This window comes from Phyllobates terribilis, unplaced genomic scaffold (assembly GCF_046119375.1).
Source record: "Phyllobates terribilis strain yellow unplaced genomic scaffold, ASM4611937v1 Scaffold_12__6_contigs__length_324123572, whole genome shotgun sequence".
NCBI classification, from domain to species: Eukaryota; Metazoa; Chordata; class Amphibia; order Anura; family Dendrobatidae; genus Phyllobates; species Phyllobates terribilis.
The window spans coordinates 12,015,589-12,037,336 of record NW_027362772.1 but is presented as its reverse complement, the minus strand read 5'-3'; positions in this window follow the sequence as shown (position 1 = coordinate 12,037,336).

Genomic DNA, 21,748 nt, shown 5'->3' with positions numbered 1-21,748 from the left:
TACTACTGCAAAGAACACAGATGGAAATATATACAACTGCAAAGAGCACAGATGGAAATATATGCTACTGCAAAGAACACAGATGGAAATATATACAACTGCAAAGAGCACAGATGGAAATATATACAACTGGAAAGAACACAGATGGAAATATATACAACTGCAAAGAACACAGATGAAAATATATACAACTGCAAAGAACACAGATGGAAATATATACAACTGCAAAGAACACAGATGGAAATATATACAACTGCAAAGAGCACAGATGGAAATATATACTACTGCAAAGAGCACAGATGAAAATATATACTACTGCAAAGAGCACAGATGAAAATATATACTACTGCAAAGAACACAGATGGAAATATATACAGCTGCAAAGAACACAGATGGAAATATATACTACTGCAAAGAGCACAGATGAAAATATATACTACTGCAAAGAACACAGATGGAAATATATACAACTGCAAAGAGCACAGATGGAAATATATACAACTGCAAAGAGCACAGATGGAAATATATACAACTGCAAAGAGCACAGATGAAAATATATACTACTGCAAAGAGCACAGATGAAAATATATACTACTGCAAAGAACACAGATGGAAATATATACAAGTGCAAAGAACACAGATGGAAATATATACTACTGCAAAGAGCACAGATGGAAATATATTCAACTTCAAAGAGCACAGATGGAAATATATACTACTGCAAAGAACACAGATGGAAATATATACAACTGCAAAGAGCACAGATGGAAATATATACAACTGCAAAGAGCACAGATGAAAATATATACTACTGCAAAGAGCACAGATGAAAATATATACTACTGCAAAGAACACAGATGGAAATATATACTAGTGCAAAGAACACAGATGGAAATATATACAACTGCAAAGAACACAGATGGAAATATATACTACTGCAAAGAGCACAGATGGAAATATATTCAACTGCAAAGAGCACAGATGGAAATATATACAACTGCAAAGAACACAGATGGAAATATATACAACTGCAAAGAACACAGATGAAAATATATACAACTGCAAAGAACACAAATGGAAATATATACAACTGCAAAGAACACAGATGAAAATATATACAACTGCAAAGAGCACAGATGGAAATATATACACCTGCAAAGAACACAGATGAAAATATATACTACTGCAAAGAGCACAGATGGAAATATATACAACTGGAAAGAACACAGATGGAAATATATACAAGTGCAAAGAACACAGATGGGAATATATACTACTGCAAAGAACACAGATGAAAATATATACAACTGCAAAGAGCACAGATGGAAATATATACACCTGCAAAGAACACAGATGAAAATATATACTACTGCAAAGAGCACAGATGGAAATATATACAACTGGAAAGAACACAGATGGAAATATATACAAGTGCAAAGAACACAGATGGGAATATATACAACTGCAAAGAGCACAGATGGAAATATATACAACTGCAAAGAACACAGATGGAAATATATACAACTGCAAAGAGCACAGATGGAAATATATACAACTGCAAAGAACACAGATGGAAATATATACTACTGCAAAGAACACAGATGGAAATATATACAACTGCAAAGAACACAGATGGGAATATATACAACTGCAAAGAACACAGATGGAAATATATACAAGTGCAAAGAACACAGATGGAAATATATACAAGTGCAAAGAACACAGATGGAAATATATACAACTGGAAAGAACACAGATGGAAATATATACAAGTGCAAAGAACACAGATGGAAATATATACAACTGCAAAGAACACAGATGGAAATATATACTACTGCAAAGAACACAGATGGAAATATATACAACTGCAAAGAACACAGATGGAAATATATACAACTGCAAAGAACACAGATGGAAATATATACTACTGCAAAGAGCACAGATGAAAATATATACTACTGCAAAGAACACAGATGTAAATATATACAAGTGCAAAGAACACAGATGGAAATATATACTACTGCAAAGAACACAGATGGAAATATATACAACTGCAAAGAACACAGATGGAAATATATACTACTGCAAAGAACACAGATGGAAATATATACTACTGCAAAGAACACAGATGGAAATATATACAACTGGAAAGAGCACAGATGGAAATATATACAACTGGAAAGAGCACAGATGGAAATATATACAACTGGAAAAAGCACAGATGGAAATATATACAACTGGAAAGAGCACAGATGGAAATATATACAACTGCAAAGAGCACAGATGAAAATATATACAACTGGAAAGAGCACAGATGGAAATATATACTACTGCAAAGAACACAGATGGAAATATATACAACTGGAAAGAGCACAGATGGAAATATATACAACTGGAAAGAGCACAGATGGAAATATATACAACTGCAAAGAGCACAGATGGAAATATATACAACTGGAAAGAGCACAGATGGAAATATATACAACTGCAAAGAGCACAGATGGAAATATATTCAACTGCAAAGAGCACAGATGGAAATATATACAACTGCAAAGAACACAGATGGGAATATATACTACTGCAAAGAACACAGATGGAAATATATACAACTGCAAAGAGCACAGATGGAAGTATATACAACTGCAAAGAACACAGATGGAAATATATACAACTGGAAAGAACACAGATGGAAATATATACAACTGCAAAGAAGACAGATGGAAATATATACAACTGCAAAGAACACAGATGGAAATATATACAACTGGAAAGAGCACAGATGGAAATATATACAACTGCAAAGAGCACAGATGGAAATATATACAACTGCAAAGAACACAGATGGAAATATATACAACTGCAAAGAACACAGATGGAAATATATACAACTGGAAAGAGCACAGATGGAAATATATACAACTGCAAAGAGCACAGATGGAAATATATTCAACTGCAAAGAGCACAGATGAAAATATATACTACTGCAAAGAACACAGATGGAAATATATACAACTGCAAAGAACACAGATGGAAATATATACAACTGGAAAGAACACAGATGGAAATATATACAACTGCAAAGAGCACAGATGGAAATATATACAACTGCAAAGAGCACAGATGGAAATATATACTACTGCAAAGAACACAGATGGAAATATATACAACTGCAAAGAGCACAGATGGAAATATATACTACTGCAAAGAGACACAGATGGAAATATATACAACTGCAAAGAACACAGATGGAAATATATACAACTGGAAATAACACAGATGGAAATATATACAACTGCAAAGAGCACAGATGGAAATATATACAACTGCAAAGAGCACAGATGGAAATATATACTACTGCAAAGAACACAGATGGAAATATATACAACTGCAAAGAGCACAGATGGAAATATATACAACTGCAAAGAACACAGATGGAAATATATACAACTGCAAAGAGCACAGATGGAAATATATACTACTGCAAAGAGCACAGATGGAAATATATACAACTGCAAAGAGCACAGATGGAAATATATACAACTGGAAAGAACACAGATGGAAATATATACAACTGCAAAGAACACAGATGGAAATATATACAACTGCAAAGAACACAGATGGAAATATATACAACTGCAAAGAGCACAGATGGAAATATATACTACTGCAAAGAGCACAGATGGAAATATATACAAGTGCAAAGAACACAGATGGAAATATATACTACTGCAAAGAGCACAGATGGAAATATATACTACTGCAAAGAGCACAGATGGAAATATATACAACTGCAAAGAACACAGATGGAAATATATACAACTGCAAAGAACACAGATGGAAATATATACAACTGCAAAGAACACAGATGGAAATATATACTACTGCAAAGAGCACAGATGGAAATATATACAAGTGCAAAGAACACAGATCGAAATATATACTACTGCAAAGAGCACAGATGGAAATATATACAACTGCAAAGAGCACAGATGGAAATATATACAACTGCAAAGAACACAGATGGAAATATATACTACTGCAAAGAGCACAGATGGAAATATATACACCTGCAAAGAACACAGATGGAAATATATACTACTGCAAAGAACACAGATGGAAATATATACAACTGCAAAGAACACAGATGGAAATATATACAACTGCAAAGAACACAGATGGAAATATATACTACTGCAAAGAACACAGATGGAAATATATACAACTGCAAAGAACACAGATGGAAATATATACAACTGCAAAGAACACAGATGGAAATATATACTACTGCAAAGAACACAGATGGAAATATATACAACTGCAAAGAACACAGATGGAAATATATACAACTGCAAAGAGCACAGATGGAAATATATACAACTGCAAAGAACACAGATGGAAATATATACAACTGCAAAGAACACAGATGAAAATATATACTACTGCAAAGAGCACAGATGGAAATATATACAACTGCAAAGAACACAGATGGAAATATATACAACTGCAAAGAACACAGATGGAAATATATACAACTGCAAAGAACACAGATGGGAATATATACTACTGCAAAGAACACAGATGGAAATATATACTACTGCAAAGAACACAGATGGAAATATATACAACTGCAAAGAACACAGATGAAAATATATACTACTGCAAAGAGCACAGATGGAAATATATACAACTGCAAAGAACACAGATGGAAATATATACAACTGCAAAGAACAGATGGAAATATATACAACTGCAAAGAACACAGATGGAAATATATACTACTGCAAAGAGCACAGATGGAAATATATACTACTGCAAAGAACACAGATGGAAATATATACTACTGCAAAGAACACAGATGGAAATATATACAACTGCAAAGAGCACAGATGGAAATATATACAACTGCAAAGAGCACAGATGGAAATATATACAACTGCAAAGAACACAGATGGAAATATATACTACTGCAAAGAAAACAGATGGAAATATATACTACTGCAAAGAACACAGATGGAAATATATACAACTGCAAAGAAAACAGATGGAAATATATACTACTGCAAAGAACACAGATGGAAATATATACAACTGCAAAGAAAACAGATGGAAATATATACTACTGCAAAGAACACAGATGGAAATATATACAACTGCAAAGAGCACAGATGGAAATATATACAACTGCAAAGAACACAGATGGAAATATATACAACTGCAAAGAACACAGATGGAAATATATACTACTGCAAAGAACACAGATGGAAATATATACAACTGCAAAGAACACAGATGGAAATATATACAACTGCAAAGAGCACAGATGGAAATATATACTACTGCAAAGAGCACAGATGGAAATATATACAACTGCAAAGAACACAGATGAAAATATATACTACTGCAAAGAGCACAGATGGAAATATATACAACTGCAAAGAACACAGATGGAAATATATACAACTGCAAAGAACACAGATGGAAATATATACTACTGCAAAGAACACAGATGGGAATATATACTACTGCAAAGAACACAGATGGAAATATATACTACTGCAAAGAACACAGATGGAAATATATACAACTGCAAAGAACACAGATGAAAATATATACTACTGCAAAGAGCACAGATGGAAATATATACAACTGCAAAGAACACAGATGGAAATATATACAACTGCAAAGAACACAGATGGAAATATATACAACTGCAAAGAACACAGATGGAAATATATACAACTGCAAAGAGCACAGATGGAAATATATACTACTGCAAAGAACACAGATGGAAATATATACAACTGCAAAGAACACAGATGGAAATATATACTACTGCAAAGAGCACAGATGGAAATATATACTACTGCAAAGAACACAGATGGAAATATATACTACTGCAAAGAACACAGATGGAAATATATACAACTGCAAAGAGCACAGATGGAAATATATACTACTGGAAAGAGCACAGATGGAAATATATACAACTGGAAAGAGCACAGATGGAAATATATACAACTGGAAAGAGCACAGATGGAAATATATACAACTGCAAAGAGCACAGATGAAAATATATACAACTGGAAAGAGCACAGATGGAAATATATACTACTGCAAAGAACACAGATGGAAATATATACAACTGGAAAGAGCACAGATGGAAATATATACAACTGGAAAGAGCACAGATGGAAATATATACAACTGCAAAGAGCACAGATGGAAATATATACAACTGGAAAGAGCACAGATGGAAATATATACAACTGCAAAGAGCACAGATGGAAATATATTCAACTGCAAAGAGCACAGATGGAAATATATACAACTGCAAAGAACACAGATGGGAATATATACTACTGCAAAGAACACAGATGGAAATATATACAACTGCAAAGAGCACAGATGGAAGTATATACAACTGCAAAGAACACAGATGGAAATATATACAACTGGAAAGAACACAGATGGAAATATATACAACTGCAAAGAACACAGATGGAAATATATACTACTGCAAAGAGCACAGATGGAAATATATACAAGTGCAAAGAACACAGATGGAAATATATACTACTGCAAAGAGCACAGATGGAAATATATACAACTGCAAAGAGCACAGATGGAAATATATACAACTGCAAAGAACACAGATGGAAATATATACAACTGCAAAGAGCACAGATGGAAATATATACAACTGCAAAGAACACAGATGGAAATATATACTACTGCAAAGAACACAGATGGAAATATATACAACTGCAAAGAACACAGATGGAAAGATATACAACTGCAAAGAACACAGATGGAAATATATACTACTGCAAAGAACACAGATGGAAATATATACAACTGCAAAGAACACAGATGGAAATATATACAACTGCAAAGAACACAGATGGAAATATATACAACTGCAAAGAACACAGATGGAAATATATACAACTGGAAATAACACAGATGGAAATATATACAACTGCAAAGAGCACAGATGGAAATATATACAACTGCAAAGAGCACAGATGGAAATATATACTACTGCAAAGAACACAGATGGAAATATATACAACTGCAAAGAGCACAGATGGAAATATATACAACTGCAAAGAACACAGATGGAAATATATACAACTGCAAAGAGCACAGATGGAAATATATACTACTGCAAAGAGCACAGATGGAAATATATACAACTGCAAAGAGCACAGATGGAAATATATACAACTGGAAAGAACACAGATGGAAATATATACAACTGCAAAGAACACAGATGGAAATATATACAACTGCAAAGAACACAGATGGAAATATATACAACTGCAAAGAGCACAGATGGAAATATATACTACTGCAAAGAGCACAGATGGAAATATATACAAGTGCAAAGAACACAGATGGAAATATATACTACTGCAAAGAGCACAGATGGAAATATATACTACTGCAAAGAGCACAGATGGAAATATATACAACTGCAAAGAACACAGATGGAAATATATACAACTGCAAAGAACACAGATGGAAATATATACAACTGCAAAGAACACAGATGGAAATATATACTACTGCAAAGAGCACAGATGGAAATATATACAAGTGCAAAGAACACAGATCGAAATATATACTACTGCAAAGAGCACAGATGGAAATATATACAACTGCAAAGAGCACAGATGGAAATATGTACAACTGCAAAGAACACAGATGGAAATATATACTACTGCAAAGAGCACAGATGGAAATATATACACCTGCAAAGAACACAGATGGAAATATATACTACTGCAAAGAACACAGATGGAAATATATACAACTGCAAAGAACACAGATGGAAATATATACAACTGCAAAGAACACAGATGGAAATATATACTACTGCAAAGAACACAGATGGAAATATATACAACTGCAAAGAACACAGATGGAAATATATACAACTGCAAAGAACACAGATGGAAATATATACTACTGCAAAGAACACAGATGGAAATATATACAACTGCAAAGAACACAGATGGAAATATATACAACTGCAAAGAGCACAGATGGAAATATATACAACTGCAAAGAACACAGATGGAAATATATACAACTGCAAAGAACACAGATGAAAATATATACTACTGCAAAGAGCACAGATGGAAATATATACAACTGCAAAGAACACAGATGGAAATATATACAACTGCAAAGAACACAGATGGAAATATATACAACTGCAAAGAACACAGATGGGAATATATACTACTGCAAAGAACACAGATGGAAATATATACTACTGCAAAGAACACAGATGGAAATATATACAACTGCAAAGAACACAGATGAAAATATATACTACTGCAAAGAGCACAGATGGAAATATATACAACTGCAAAGAACACAGATGGAAATATATACAACTGCAAAGAACAGATGGAAATATATACAACTGCAAAGAACACAGATGGAAATATATACTACTGCAAAGAGCACAGATGGAAATATATACTACTGCAAAGAACACAGATGGAAATATATACTACTGCAAAGAACACAGATGGAAATATATACAACTGCAAAGAGCACAGATGGAAATATATACAACTGCAAAGAGCACAGATGGAAATATATACAACTGCAAAGAACACAGATGGAAATATATACTACTGCAAAGAAAACAGATGGAAATATATACTACTGCAAAGAACACAGATGGAAATATATACAACTGCAAAGAAAACAGATGGAAATATATACTACTGCAAAGAACACAGATGGAAATATATACAACTGCAAAGAAAACAGATGGAAATATATACTACTGCAAAGAACACAGATGGAAATATATACAACTGCAAAGAGCACAGATGGAAATATATACAACTGCAAAGAACACAGATGGAAATATATACAACTGCAAAGAACACAGATGGAAATATATACTACTGCAAAGAACACAGATGGAAATATATACAACTGCAAAGAACACAGATGGAAATATATACAACTGCAAAGAGCACAGATGGAAATATATACTACTGCAAAGAGCACAGATGGAAATATATACAACTGCAAAGAACACAGATGAAAATATATACTACTGCAAAGAGCACAGATGGAAATATATACAACTGCAAAGAACACAGATGGAAATATATACAACTGCAAAGAACACAGATGGAAATATATACTACTGCAAAGAACACAGATGGGAATATATACTACTGCAAAGAACACAGATGGAAATATATACTACTGCAAAGAACACAGATGGAAATATATACAACTGCAAAGAACACAGATGAAAATATATACTACTGCAAAGAGCACAGATGGAAATATATACAACTGCAAAGAACACAGATGGAAATATATACAACTGCAAAGAACACAGATGGAAATATATACAACTGCAAAGAACACAGATGGAAATATATACAACTGCAAAGAGCACAGATGGAAATATATACTACTGCAAAGAACACAGATGGAAATATATACAACTGCAAAGAACACAGATGGAAATATATACAACTGCAAAGAGCACAGATGGAAATATATACAACTGCAAAGAGCACAGATGAAAATATATACTACTGCAAAGAGCACAGATGGAAATATATACTACTGCAAAGAACACAGATGGAAATATATACTACTGCAAAGAACACAGATGGAAATATATACTACTGCAAAGAACACAGATGGAAATATATACTACTGCAAAGAACACAGATGGAAATATATACAACTGCAAAGAGCACAGATGGAAATATATACTACTGGAAAGAGCACAGATGGAAATATATACAACTGCAAAGAGCACAGATGGAAATATATACTACTGCAAAGAGCACAGATGGAAATATATACTACTGCAAAGAACACAGATGGAAATATATACTACTGCAAAGAACACAGATGGAAATATATACAACTGCAAAGAGCACAGATGGAAATATATACTACTGGAAAGAGCACAGATGGAAATATATACAACTGGAAAGAGCACAGATGGAAATATATACAACTGGAAAGAGCACAGATGGAAATATATACAACTGCAAAGAGCACAGATGAAAATATATACAACTGGAAAGAGCACAGATGGAAATATATACTACTGCAAAGAACACAGATGGAAATATATACAACTGGAAAGAGCACAGATGGAAATATATACAACTGGAAAGAGCACAGATGGAAATATATACAACTGCAAAGAGCACAGATGGAAATATATACAACTGGAAAGAGCACAGATGGAAATATATACAACTGCAAAGAGCACAGATGGAAATATATTCAACTGCAAAGAGCACAGATGGAAATATATACAACTGCAAAGAACACAGATGGGAATATATACTACTGCAAAGAACACAGATGGAAATATATACAACTGCAAAGAGCACAGATGGAAGTATATACAACTGCAAAGAACACAGATGGAAATATATACAACTGGAAAGAACACAGATGGAAATATATACAACTGCAAAGAACACAGATGGAAATATATACTACTGCAAAGAGCACAGATGGAAATATATACAAGTGCAAAGAACACAGATGGAAATATATACTACTGCAAAGAGCACAGATGGAAATATATACAACTGCAAAGAGCACAGATGGAAATATATACAACTGCAAAGAACACAGATGGAAATATATACAACTGCAAAGAGCACAGATGGAAATATATACAACTGCAAAGAACACAGATGGAAATATATACTACTGCAAAGAACACAGATGGAAATATATACAACTGCAAAGAACACAGATGGAAAGATATACAACTGCAAAGAACACAGATGGAAATATATACTACTGCAAAGAACACAGATGGAAATATATACAACTGCAAAGAACACAGATGGAAATATATACAACTGCAAAGAACACAGATGGAAATATATACAACTGCAAAGAACACAGATGGAAATATATACAACTGCAAAGAACACAGATGGAAATATATACTACTGCAAAGAACACAGATGGAAATATATACAACTGCAAAGAACACAGATGGAAATATATACAACTGCAAAGAGCACAGATGGAAATATATACAACTGCAAAGAACACAGATGGAAATATATACAACTGCAAAGAACACAGATGAAAATATATACTACTGCAAAGAGCACAGATGGAAATATATACAACTGCAAAGAACACAGATGGAAATATATACAACTGCAAAGAACACAGATGGAAATATATACAACTGCAAAGAACACAGATGGGAATATATACTACTGCAAAGAACACAGATGGAAATATATACTACTGCAAAGAACACAGATGGAAATATATACAACTGCAAAGAACACAGATGAAAATATATACTACTGCAAAGAGCACAGATGGAAATATATACAACTGCAAAGAACACAGATGGAAATATATACAACTGCAAAGAACACAGATGGAAATATATACAACTGCAAAGAACACAGATGGAAATATATACTACTGCAAAGAGCACAGATGGAAATATATACTACTGCAAAGAACACAGATGGAAATATATACTACTGCAAAGAACACAGATGGAAATATATACAACTGTAAAGAGCACAGATGGAAATATATACTACTGCAAAGAGCACAGATGGAAATATATACAACTGCAAAGAGCACAGATGGAAATATATACAACTGCAAAGAACACAGATGGAAATATATACAACTGCAAAGAACACAGATGGAAATATATACTACTGCAAAGAACACAGATGGAAATATATACAACTGCAAAGAACACAGATGGAAATATATACAACTGCAAAGAACACAGATGGAAATATATACAACTGCAAAGAACACAGATGGAAATATATACAACTGCAAAGAACACAGATGGAAATATATACAACTACAAAGAACACAGATGGAAATATATACAACTGCAAAGAACACAGATGGAAATATATACAACTGCAAAGAGCACAGATGGAAATATATACTACTGCAAAGAACACAGATGGAAATATATACAACTGCAAAGAGCACAGATGGAAAAATATACAACTGCAAAGAACACAGATGGAAATATATACAACTGCAAAGAACACAGATGGAAATATATACTACTGCAAAGAACACAGATGGAAATATATACAACTGCAAAGAACACAGATGGAAATATATACAACTGCAAAGAACACAGATGAAAATATATACAACTGCAAAGAACACAGATGGAAATATATACAACTGCAAAGAACACAGATGGAAATATATACAACTGCAAAGAACACAGATGGAAATATATACTACTGCAAAGAACACAGATGGAAATATATACAACTGCAAAGAACACAGATGAAAATATATACAACTGCAAAGAACACAGATGGAAATATATACAACTGCAAAGAACACAGATGGAAATATATACAAGTGCAAAGAACACAGATGGAAATATATACTACTGCAAAGAGTACAGATGGAAATATATTCAACTTCAAAGAGCACAGATGGAAATATATACTACTGCAAAGAACACAGATGGAAATATATACAACTGCAAAGAGCACAGATGGAAATATATACAACTGCAAAGAGCACAGATGAAAATATATACTACTGCAAAGAGCACAGATGAAAATATATACTACTGCAAAGAACACAGATGGAAATATATACTAGTGCAAAGAACACAGATGGAAATATATACAACTGCAAAGAACACAGATGGAAATATATACAACTGCAAAGAACACAGATGGAAATATATACTACTGCAAAGAGCACAGATGGAAATATATTCAACTGCAAAGAGCACAGATGGAAATATATACAAGTGCAAAGAGCACAGATGGAAAAATATACAACTGCAAAGAACACAGATGGAAATATATACAACTGCAAAGAACACAGATGAAAATATATACAACTGCAAAGAACACAGATGGAAATATATACAACTGCAAAGAACACAGATGAAAATATATACAACTGCAAAGAGCACAGATGGAAATATATACACCTGCAAAGAACACAGATGAAAATATATACTACTGCAAAGAGCACAGATGGAAATATATACAACTGGAAAGAACACAGATGGAAATATATACAAGTGCAAAGAACACAGATGGGAACATATACTACTGCAAAGAACACAGATGAAAATATATACAACTGCAAAGAGCACAGATGGAAATATATACACCTGCAAAGAACACAGATGAAAATATATACTACTGCAAAGAGCACAGATGGAAATATATACAACTGGAAAGAACACAGATGGAAATATATACAAGTGCAAAGAACACAGATGGGAATATATACAACTGCAAAGAGCACAGATGGAAATATATACAACTGCAAAGAACACAGATGGAAATATATACAACTGCAAAGAGCACAGATGGAAATATATACAACTGCAAAGAACACAGATGGAAATATATACTACTGCAAAGAACACAGATGGAAATATATACAACTGCAAAGAACACAGATGGGAATATATACAACTGGAAAGAGCACAGATGGAAATATATACAACTGCAAAGAGCACAAATGGAAATATATACTACTGCAAAGAGCACAGATGGAAATATATACAACTGCAAAGAACACAGATGGAAATATATACAAGTGCAAAGAACACAGATGGAAATATATACAAGTGCAAAGAACACAGATGGAAATATATACAAGTGCAAAGAACACAGATGGAAATATATACAACTGCAAAGAACACAGATGGAAATATATACAAGTGCAAAGAACACAGATGGAAATATATACAACTGCAAAGAACACAGATGGAAATATATACTACTGCAAAGAGCACAGATGGAAATATATACAAGTGCAAAGAACACAGATGGAAATATATACTACTGCAAAGAGCACAGATGGAAATATATACAACTGCAAAGAGCACAGATGGAAATATATACAACTGCAAAGAACACAGATGGAAATATATACAACTGCAAAGAGCACAGATGGAAATATATACAACTGCAAAGAGCACAGATGGAAATATATACAACTGCAAAGAACACAGATGGAAATATATACTACTGCAAAGAGCACAGATGGAAATATATACAAGTGCAAAGAACACAGATGGAAATATATACTACTGCAAAGAGCACAGATGGAAATATATACAAGTGCAAAGAACACAGATGGAAATATATACAACTGCAAAGAACACAGATGGAAGTATATACAACTGCAAAGAACACAGATGGAAATATATACTACTGCAAAGAACACAGATGGAAATATATACAACTGCAAAGAACACAGATGGAAATATATACAACTGCAAAGAACAAAGATGGAAATATATACAACTGCAAAGAACACAGATGGAAATATATACTACTGCAAAGAACACAGATGGAAATATATACAACTGCAAAGAACACAGATGGAAATATATACAACTGCAAAGAGCACAGATGGAAATATATACAACTGCAAAGAACACAGATGGAAATATATACAACTGCAAAGAACACAGATGAAAATATATACTACTGCAAAGAGCACAGATGGAAATATATACAACTGCAAAGAACACAGATGGAAATATATACAACTGCAAAGAACACAGATGGAAATATATACAACTGCAAAGAACACAGATGGGAATATATACTACTGGAAAGAACACAGATGGAAATATATACTACTGCAAAGAACACAGATGGAAATATATACAACTGCAAAGAACACAGATGAAAATATATACTACTGCAAAGAGCACAGATGGAAATATATACAACTGCAAAGAACACAGATGGAAATATATACAACTGCAAAGAACACAGATGGAAATATATACAACTGCAAAGAACACAGATGGAAATATATACAACTGCAAAGAACACAGATGGAAATATATACAACTGCAAAGAACACAGATGGAAATATATGCTACTGCAAAGAGCACAGATGGAAATATATACTACTGCAAAGAACACAGATGGAAATATATACTACTGCAAAGAACACAGATGGAAATATATACAACTGCAAAGAACACAGATGAAAATATATACTACTGCAAAGAGCACAGATGGAAATATATACAACTCCAAAGAACACAGATGGAAATATATACAACTGCAAAGAACACAGATGGAAATATATACAACTGCAAAGACCACAGATGGAAATATATACAACTGCAAAGAACACAGATGGAAATATATGCTACTGCAAAGAGCACAGATGGAAATATATACTACTGCAAAGAACACAGATGGAAATATATACTACTGCAAAGAACACAGATGGAAATATATACAACTGCAAAGAGCACAGATGGAAATATATACTACTGCAAAGAGCACAGATGGAAATATATACAACTGCAAAGAGCACAGATGGAAATATATACAACTGCAAAGAACACAGATGGAAATATATACAACTGCAAAGAACACAGATGGAAATATATACTACTGCAAAGAACACAGATGGAAATATATACAACTGCAAAGAACACAGATGGAAATATATACAACTGCAAAGAAGACAGATGGAAATATATACTACTGCAAAGAACACAGATGGAAATATATACAACTGCAAAGAACACAAATGGAAATATATACAACTGCAAAGAACACAGATGGAAATATATACAACTGCAAAGAACACAGATGGAAATATATACAACTGCAAAGAACACAGATGGAAATATATACAACTGCAAAGAACACAGATGGAAATATATACAACTGCAAAGAGCACAGATGGAAATATATACAACTGCAAAGAACACAGATGGAAATATATACAACTGCAAAGAACACAGATGAAAATATATACTACTGCAAAGAGCACAGATGGAAATATATACAACTGCAAAGAACACAGATGGAAATATATACAACTGCAAAGAACACAGATGGAAATATATACAACTGCAAAGAGCACAGATGGAAATATATACAACTGCAAAGAACACAGATGGAAATATATACAACTGCAAAGAACACAGATGGAAATATATACAACTGCAAAGAACACAGATGAAAATATATACAACTGCAAAGAACACAGATGGAAATATATACAACTGCAAAGAACACAGATGGAAATATATACTACTGCAAAGAACACAGATGGAAATATATACAACTGCAAAGAGCACAGATGGAAATATATACAACTGCAAAGAACACAGATGGAAATATATACAACTGCAAAGAACACAGATGGAAATATATACTACTGCAAAGAACACAGATGGAAATATATACAACTGCAAAGAACACAGATGGAAATATATACAACTGCAAAGAACACAAATGGAAATATATACAACTGCAAAAAACACAGATGGAAATATATACTACTGCAAAGAACACAGATGGAAATATATACAACTGCAAAGAACACAGATGAAAATATATACAACTGCAAAGAACACAGATGGAAATATATACAACTGCAAAGAACACAGATGGAAATATATACAACTGCAAAGAACACAGATGGAAATATATACTACTGCAAAGAACACAGATGGAAATATATACAACTGCAAAGAGCACAGATGGAAATATATGCTACTGCAAAGAACACAGATGGAAATATATACAACTGCAAAGAGCACAGATGGAAATATATACAACTGCAAAGAGCACAGATGGAAATATATACAACTGCAAAGAGCACAGATGGAAATATATACTACTGCAAAGAGCACAGATGAAAATATATACTACTGCAAAGAACACAGATGGAAATATATACAACTGCAAAGAACACAGATGGAAATATATACTACTGCAAAGAGCACAGATGGAAATATATTCAACTTCAAAGAGCACAGATGGAAATATATACTACTGCAAAGAACACAGATGGAAATATATACAACTGCAAAGAGCACAGATGGAAATATATACAACTGCAAAGAGCACAGATGAAAATATATACTACTGCAAAGAGCACAGATGAAAATATATACTACTGCAAAGAACACAGATGGAAATATATACAAGTGCAAAGAACACAGATGGAAATATATACAACTGCAAAGAACACAGATGGAAATATATACAACTGCAAAGAACACAGATGGAAATATATACTACTGCAAAGAGCACAGATGGAAATATATTCAACTGCAAAGAGCACAGATGGAAATATATACAAGTGCAAAGAACACAGATGGAAATATATGCAACTGGAAAGAACACAAATGGAAATATATACAACTGCAAAGAACACAGATGGAAATATATACAACTGCAAGGAACACAGATGAAAATATATACAACTGCAAAGAACACAGATGGAAATATATACAACTGCAAAGAACACAGATGAAAATATATACAACTGCAAAGAACACAGATGAAAATATATACTACTGCAAAGAGCACAGATGGAAATATATACAACTGGAAAGAACACAGATGGAAATATATACAAGTGCAAAGAACACAGATGGGAATATATACAACTGCAAAGAGCACGGATGGAAATATATACAACTGCAAAGAACACAGATGGAAATATATACAACTGCAAAGAGCACAGATGGAAATATATACAACTGCAAAGAACACAGATGGAAATATATATTACTGCAAAGAACACAGATGGAAATATATACAACTGCAAAGAACACAGATGGAAATATATACAACTGCAAAGAACACAGATGGAAATATATACAACTGGAAAGAGCACAGATGGAAATATATACAACTGCAAAGAACACAGATGAAAATATATACTACTGCAAAGAGCACAGATGGAAATATATACAACTGGAAAGAACACAGATGGAAATATATACAAGTGCAAAGAACACAGATGGGAATATATACAACTGCAAAGAGCACAGATGGAAATATATACAACTGCAAAGAACACAGATGGAAATATATACAACTGCAAAGAGCACAGATGGAAATATATACAACTGCAAAGAACACAGATGGAAATATATACTACTGCAAAGAACACAGATGGAAATATATACAACTGCAAAGAACACAGATGGAAATATATACAACTGCAAAGAACACAGATGGAAATATATACAACTGGAAAGAGCACAGATGGAAATATATACAACTGGAAAGAACACAGATGGAAATATATACAACTGCAAAGAGCACAAATGGAAATATATACAACTGCAAGGAACACAGATGAAAATATATACAACTGCAAAGAACACAGATGGAAATATATACAACTGCAAAGAACACAGATGAAAATATATACAACTGCAAAGAGCACAGATGGAAATATATACAACTGCAAAGAACACAGATGAAAATATATACTACTGCAAAGAGCACAGATGGAAATATATACAACTGCAAAGAACACAGATGAAAATATATACAACTGCAAAGAACACAGATGAAAATATATACTACTGCAAAGAGCACAGATGGAAATATATACAACTGGAAAGAACACAGATGGAAATATATACAAGTGCAAAGAACACAGATGGGAATATATACAACTGCAAAGAGCACAGATGGAAATATATACATCTGCAAAGAACACAGATGGAAATATATACAACTGCAAAGAGCACAGATGGAAATATATACAACTGCAAAGAGCACAGATGGAAATATATACAACTGCAAAGAACACAGATGGAAATATATACTACTGCAAAGAACACAGATGGAAATATATACAACTGCAAAGAACACAGATGGAAATATATACAACTGCAAAGAACACAGATGGAAATATATACAACTGGAAAGAGCACAGATGGAAATATATACAACTGGAAAGAACACAGATGGAAATATATACAACTGCAAAGAGCACAAATGGAAATATATACAACTGCAAAGAACACAGATGGAAATATATACAACTGCAAAGAACACAGATGGAAATATATACAACTGCAAAGAACACAGATGGAAATATATACAAGTGCAAAGAACACAGATGGAAATATATACAACTGGAAAGAACACAGATGGAAATATATACAAGTGCAAAGAACACAGATGGAAATATATACAACTGGAAAGAACACAGATGGAAATATATACAAGTGCAAAGAACACAGATGGAAATATATACAACTGGAAAGAACACAGATGGAAATATATACAAGTGCAAAGAACACAGATGGAAATATATACAACTGGAAAGAACACAGATGGAAATATATACTACTGCAAAGAACACAGATGGAAATATATACAACTGCAAAGAACACAGATGGAAATATATACAACTGCAAAGAACACAGATGAAAATATATACTACTTCAAAGAACACAGATGGAAATATATACAAGTGCAAAGAACACAGATGGAAATATACAACTGCAAAGAGCACAAATGGAAATATATACAACTGCAAAGAACACAGATGGAAATATATACAACTGCAAAGAACACGGATGGAAATATATACAACTGCAAAGAACACAGATGGAAATATATACAAGTGCAAAGAACACAGATGGAAATATATACTACTGCAAAGAACACAGATGGAAATATATACAAGTGCAAAGAACACAGATGGAAATATATACAACTGGAAAGAACACAGATGGAAATATATACAAGTGCAAAGAACACAGATGGAAATATATACAACTGCAAAGAACACAGATGGAAATATATACTACTGCAAAGAGCACAGATGGAAATATATACAAGTGCAAAGAACACAGATGGAAATATATACTACTGCAAAGAGCACAGATGGAAATATATACAACTGCAAAGAGCACAGATGGAAATATATACAACTGCAAAGAACATAGATGGAAATATATACAACTGCAAAGAGCACAGATGGAAATATATACAACTGCAAAGAACACAGATGGAAATATATACTACTGTGATGAAAGCCGGCCGGTGGGTGCAGCTCTCTGGCGCCCCCTTACCTCTCAGGTCAGTCAAGGTACTGCACCTAGAGAAAGTAGTGCCAGGAAGCTGCAACCAGCGCAGGGAACACGGTAGTGTGTTATCCCTTCAACGTCACTAAACCGTAACGTCACTACACAGCACAACTCGCTAGCGCCCTCTTAGCCTCAGGTCAGTCAAGGAACTGCACCTAGGATAAGCGGTCGCCAGGGAGACTGTCCTGTAACCTACTGGGTATCGGGGCCCTCTGTAGTGAGGGCGGTATATATATCTTCCTTGGCCGCGCCAGGAATATATATATCTGAACCTCCGACCGTCACTACCAGCCTTCCCCAATCCCCAGTTGGTATGCTGCCACCAGTCCCTATTTTAGATATACGCCCAGTCCGTGAATGGGCCTATATCGGGTCAGGAACCAACCCTGGGTAGCGTTTTTGGCTTGAGCCGAGCTCACACGGACGTGCGTTCGTTATGCAGAATAAAAGGCAGGCCCACAATTACTTGAGGTAATTGATTATAATAATACACTAGATACACGATATACAACTAAATATACACAGGTATAAGGTCAGGCTAAACTATACAACAATGGAATACAACACACAGAATCACCACAGCATATCAGTTACCGGTTTCTTGATTTTCTTGTGACGCAGGGAGAGGATTCTGCGGTCGCAGGCACGGTTCTTTGTTACAGGCTGAGGCCTACCACCGCATGGTCAAACTGCTCCTCCCCTTGGTGGCCTCAGCTGGTGCTCAGATGTTCAGCACACCACTCTTGGGTCAAAAACCCTGGACTCTGATCTCTCCTTCAAACCACATATTCAAGCCCTTTCCACCTCCTGCCGACTCCAACTCAAAAACATCTCCCGGATCCGTGCATTCCTCAGCAAAGACTCTGCAAAAACACTAGTGCATGCCCTCATCATATCCCGCCTCGACTACTGCAACCTCCTGCTCCGTGGCATCCCTTCCAACACTCTTGCACCTCTCCAATCTATCCTAAACTCTGCTGCTCGACTAATCCACCTGTCCCCCCGCTATTCCCCGGCCTCTCCTCTCTGTCAATCCCTTCACTGGCTCCCTATTGCCCAGAGAATTCAGTTCAAAACTCTAACCATGGCATACAAAGCCATCCACAACCTGTCTCCCCCATACATCTGTGACCTAGTCTCCCGGTACTTACCTGCACGCAACCTCCGATCCTCACAAGATCTCCTGCTCTACTCTCCTCTTATCTCCTCCTCCCACACTCGTATACAAGATTTCTCCCGTGCTTCCCCCCTACTCTGGAACTCTCTACCCCAACATATCAGACTCTCGCCGACCGTGGAAACCTTCAAAAGGAACCTGAAGACCCACCTCTTCCGACAAGCCTACAACCTGCAGTAAACACCACTGCACGACCAGCTCTACCCTCACCTACTGTATCCTCACCCATCCCTCGTAGACTGTGAGCCCTCGCGGGCAGGGTCCTCGCTCCTCCTGTACCAGTCGCTGACTCGTTTTGTTAAGATTATGTAAATGCTTTTGTTATGTATATCCCTATCACATGTAAAGCGCCATGGAATAAATGGCGCTATAATAATAAATAATAATAATAATAATACTGCAAAGAGCACAGATAGAAATATATACAAGTGCAAAGAACACAGATGGAAATATATACTACTGCAAAGAGCACAGATGGAAATATATACAAGTGCAAAGAACACAGATGGAAATATATACAACTGCAAAGAACACAGATGGAAATATATACAACTGCAAAGAACACAGATGGAAATATATACTACTGCAAAGAACACAGATGGAAATATATACAACTGCAAAGAACACAGATGGAAATATATACTACTGCAAAGAACACAGATGGAAAT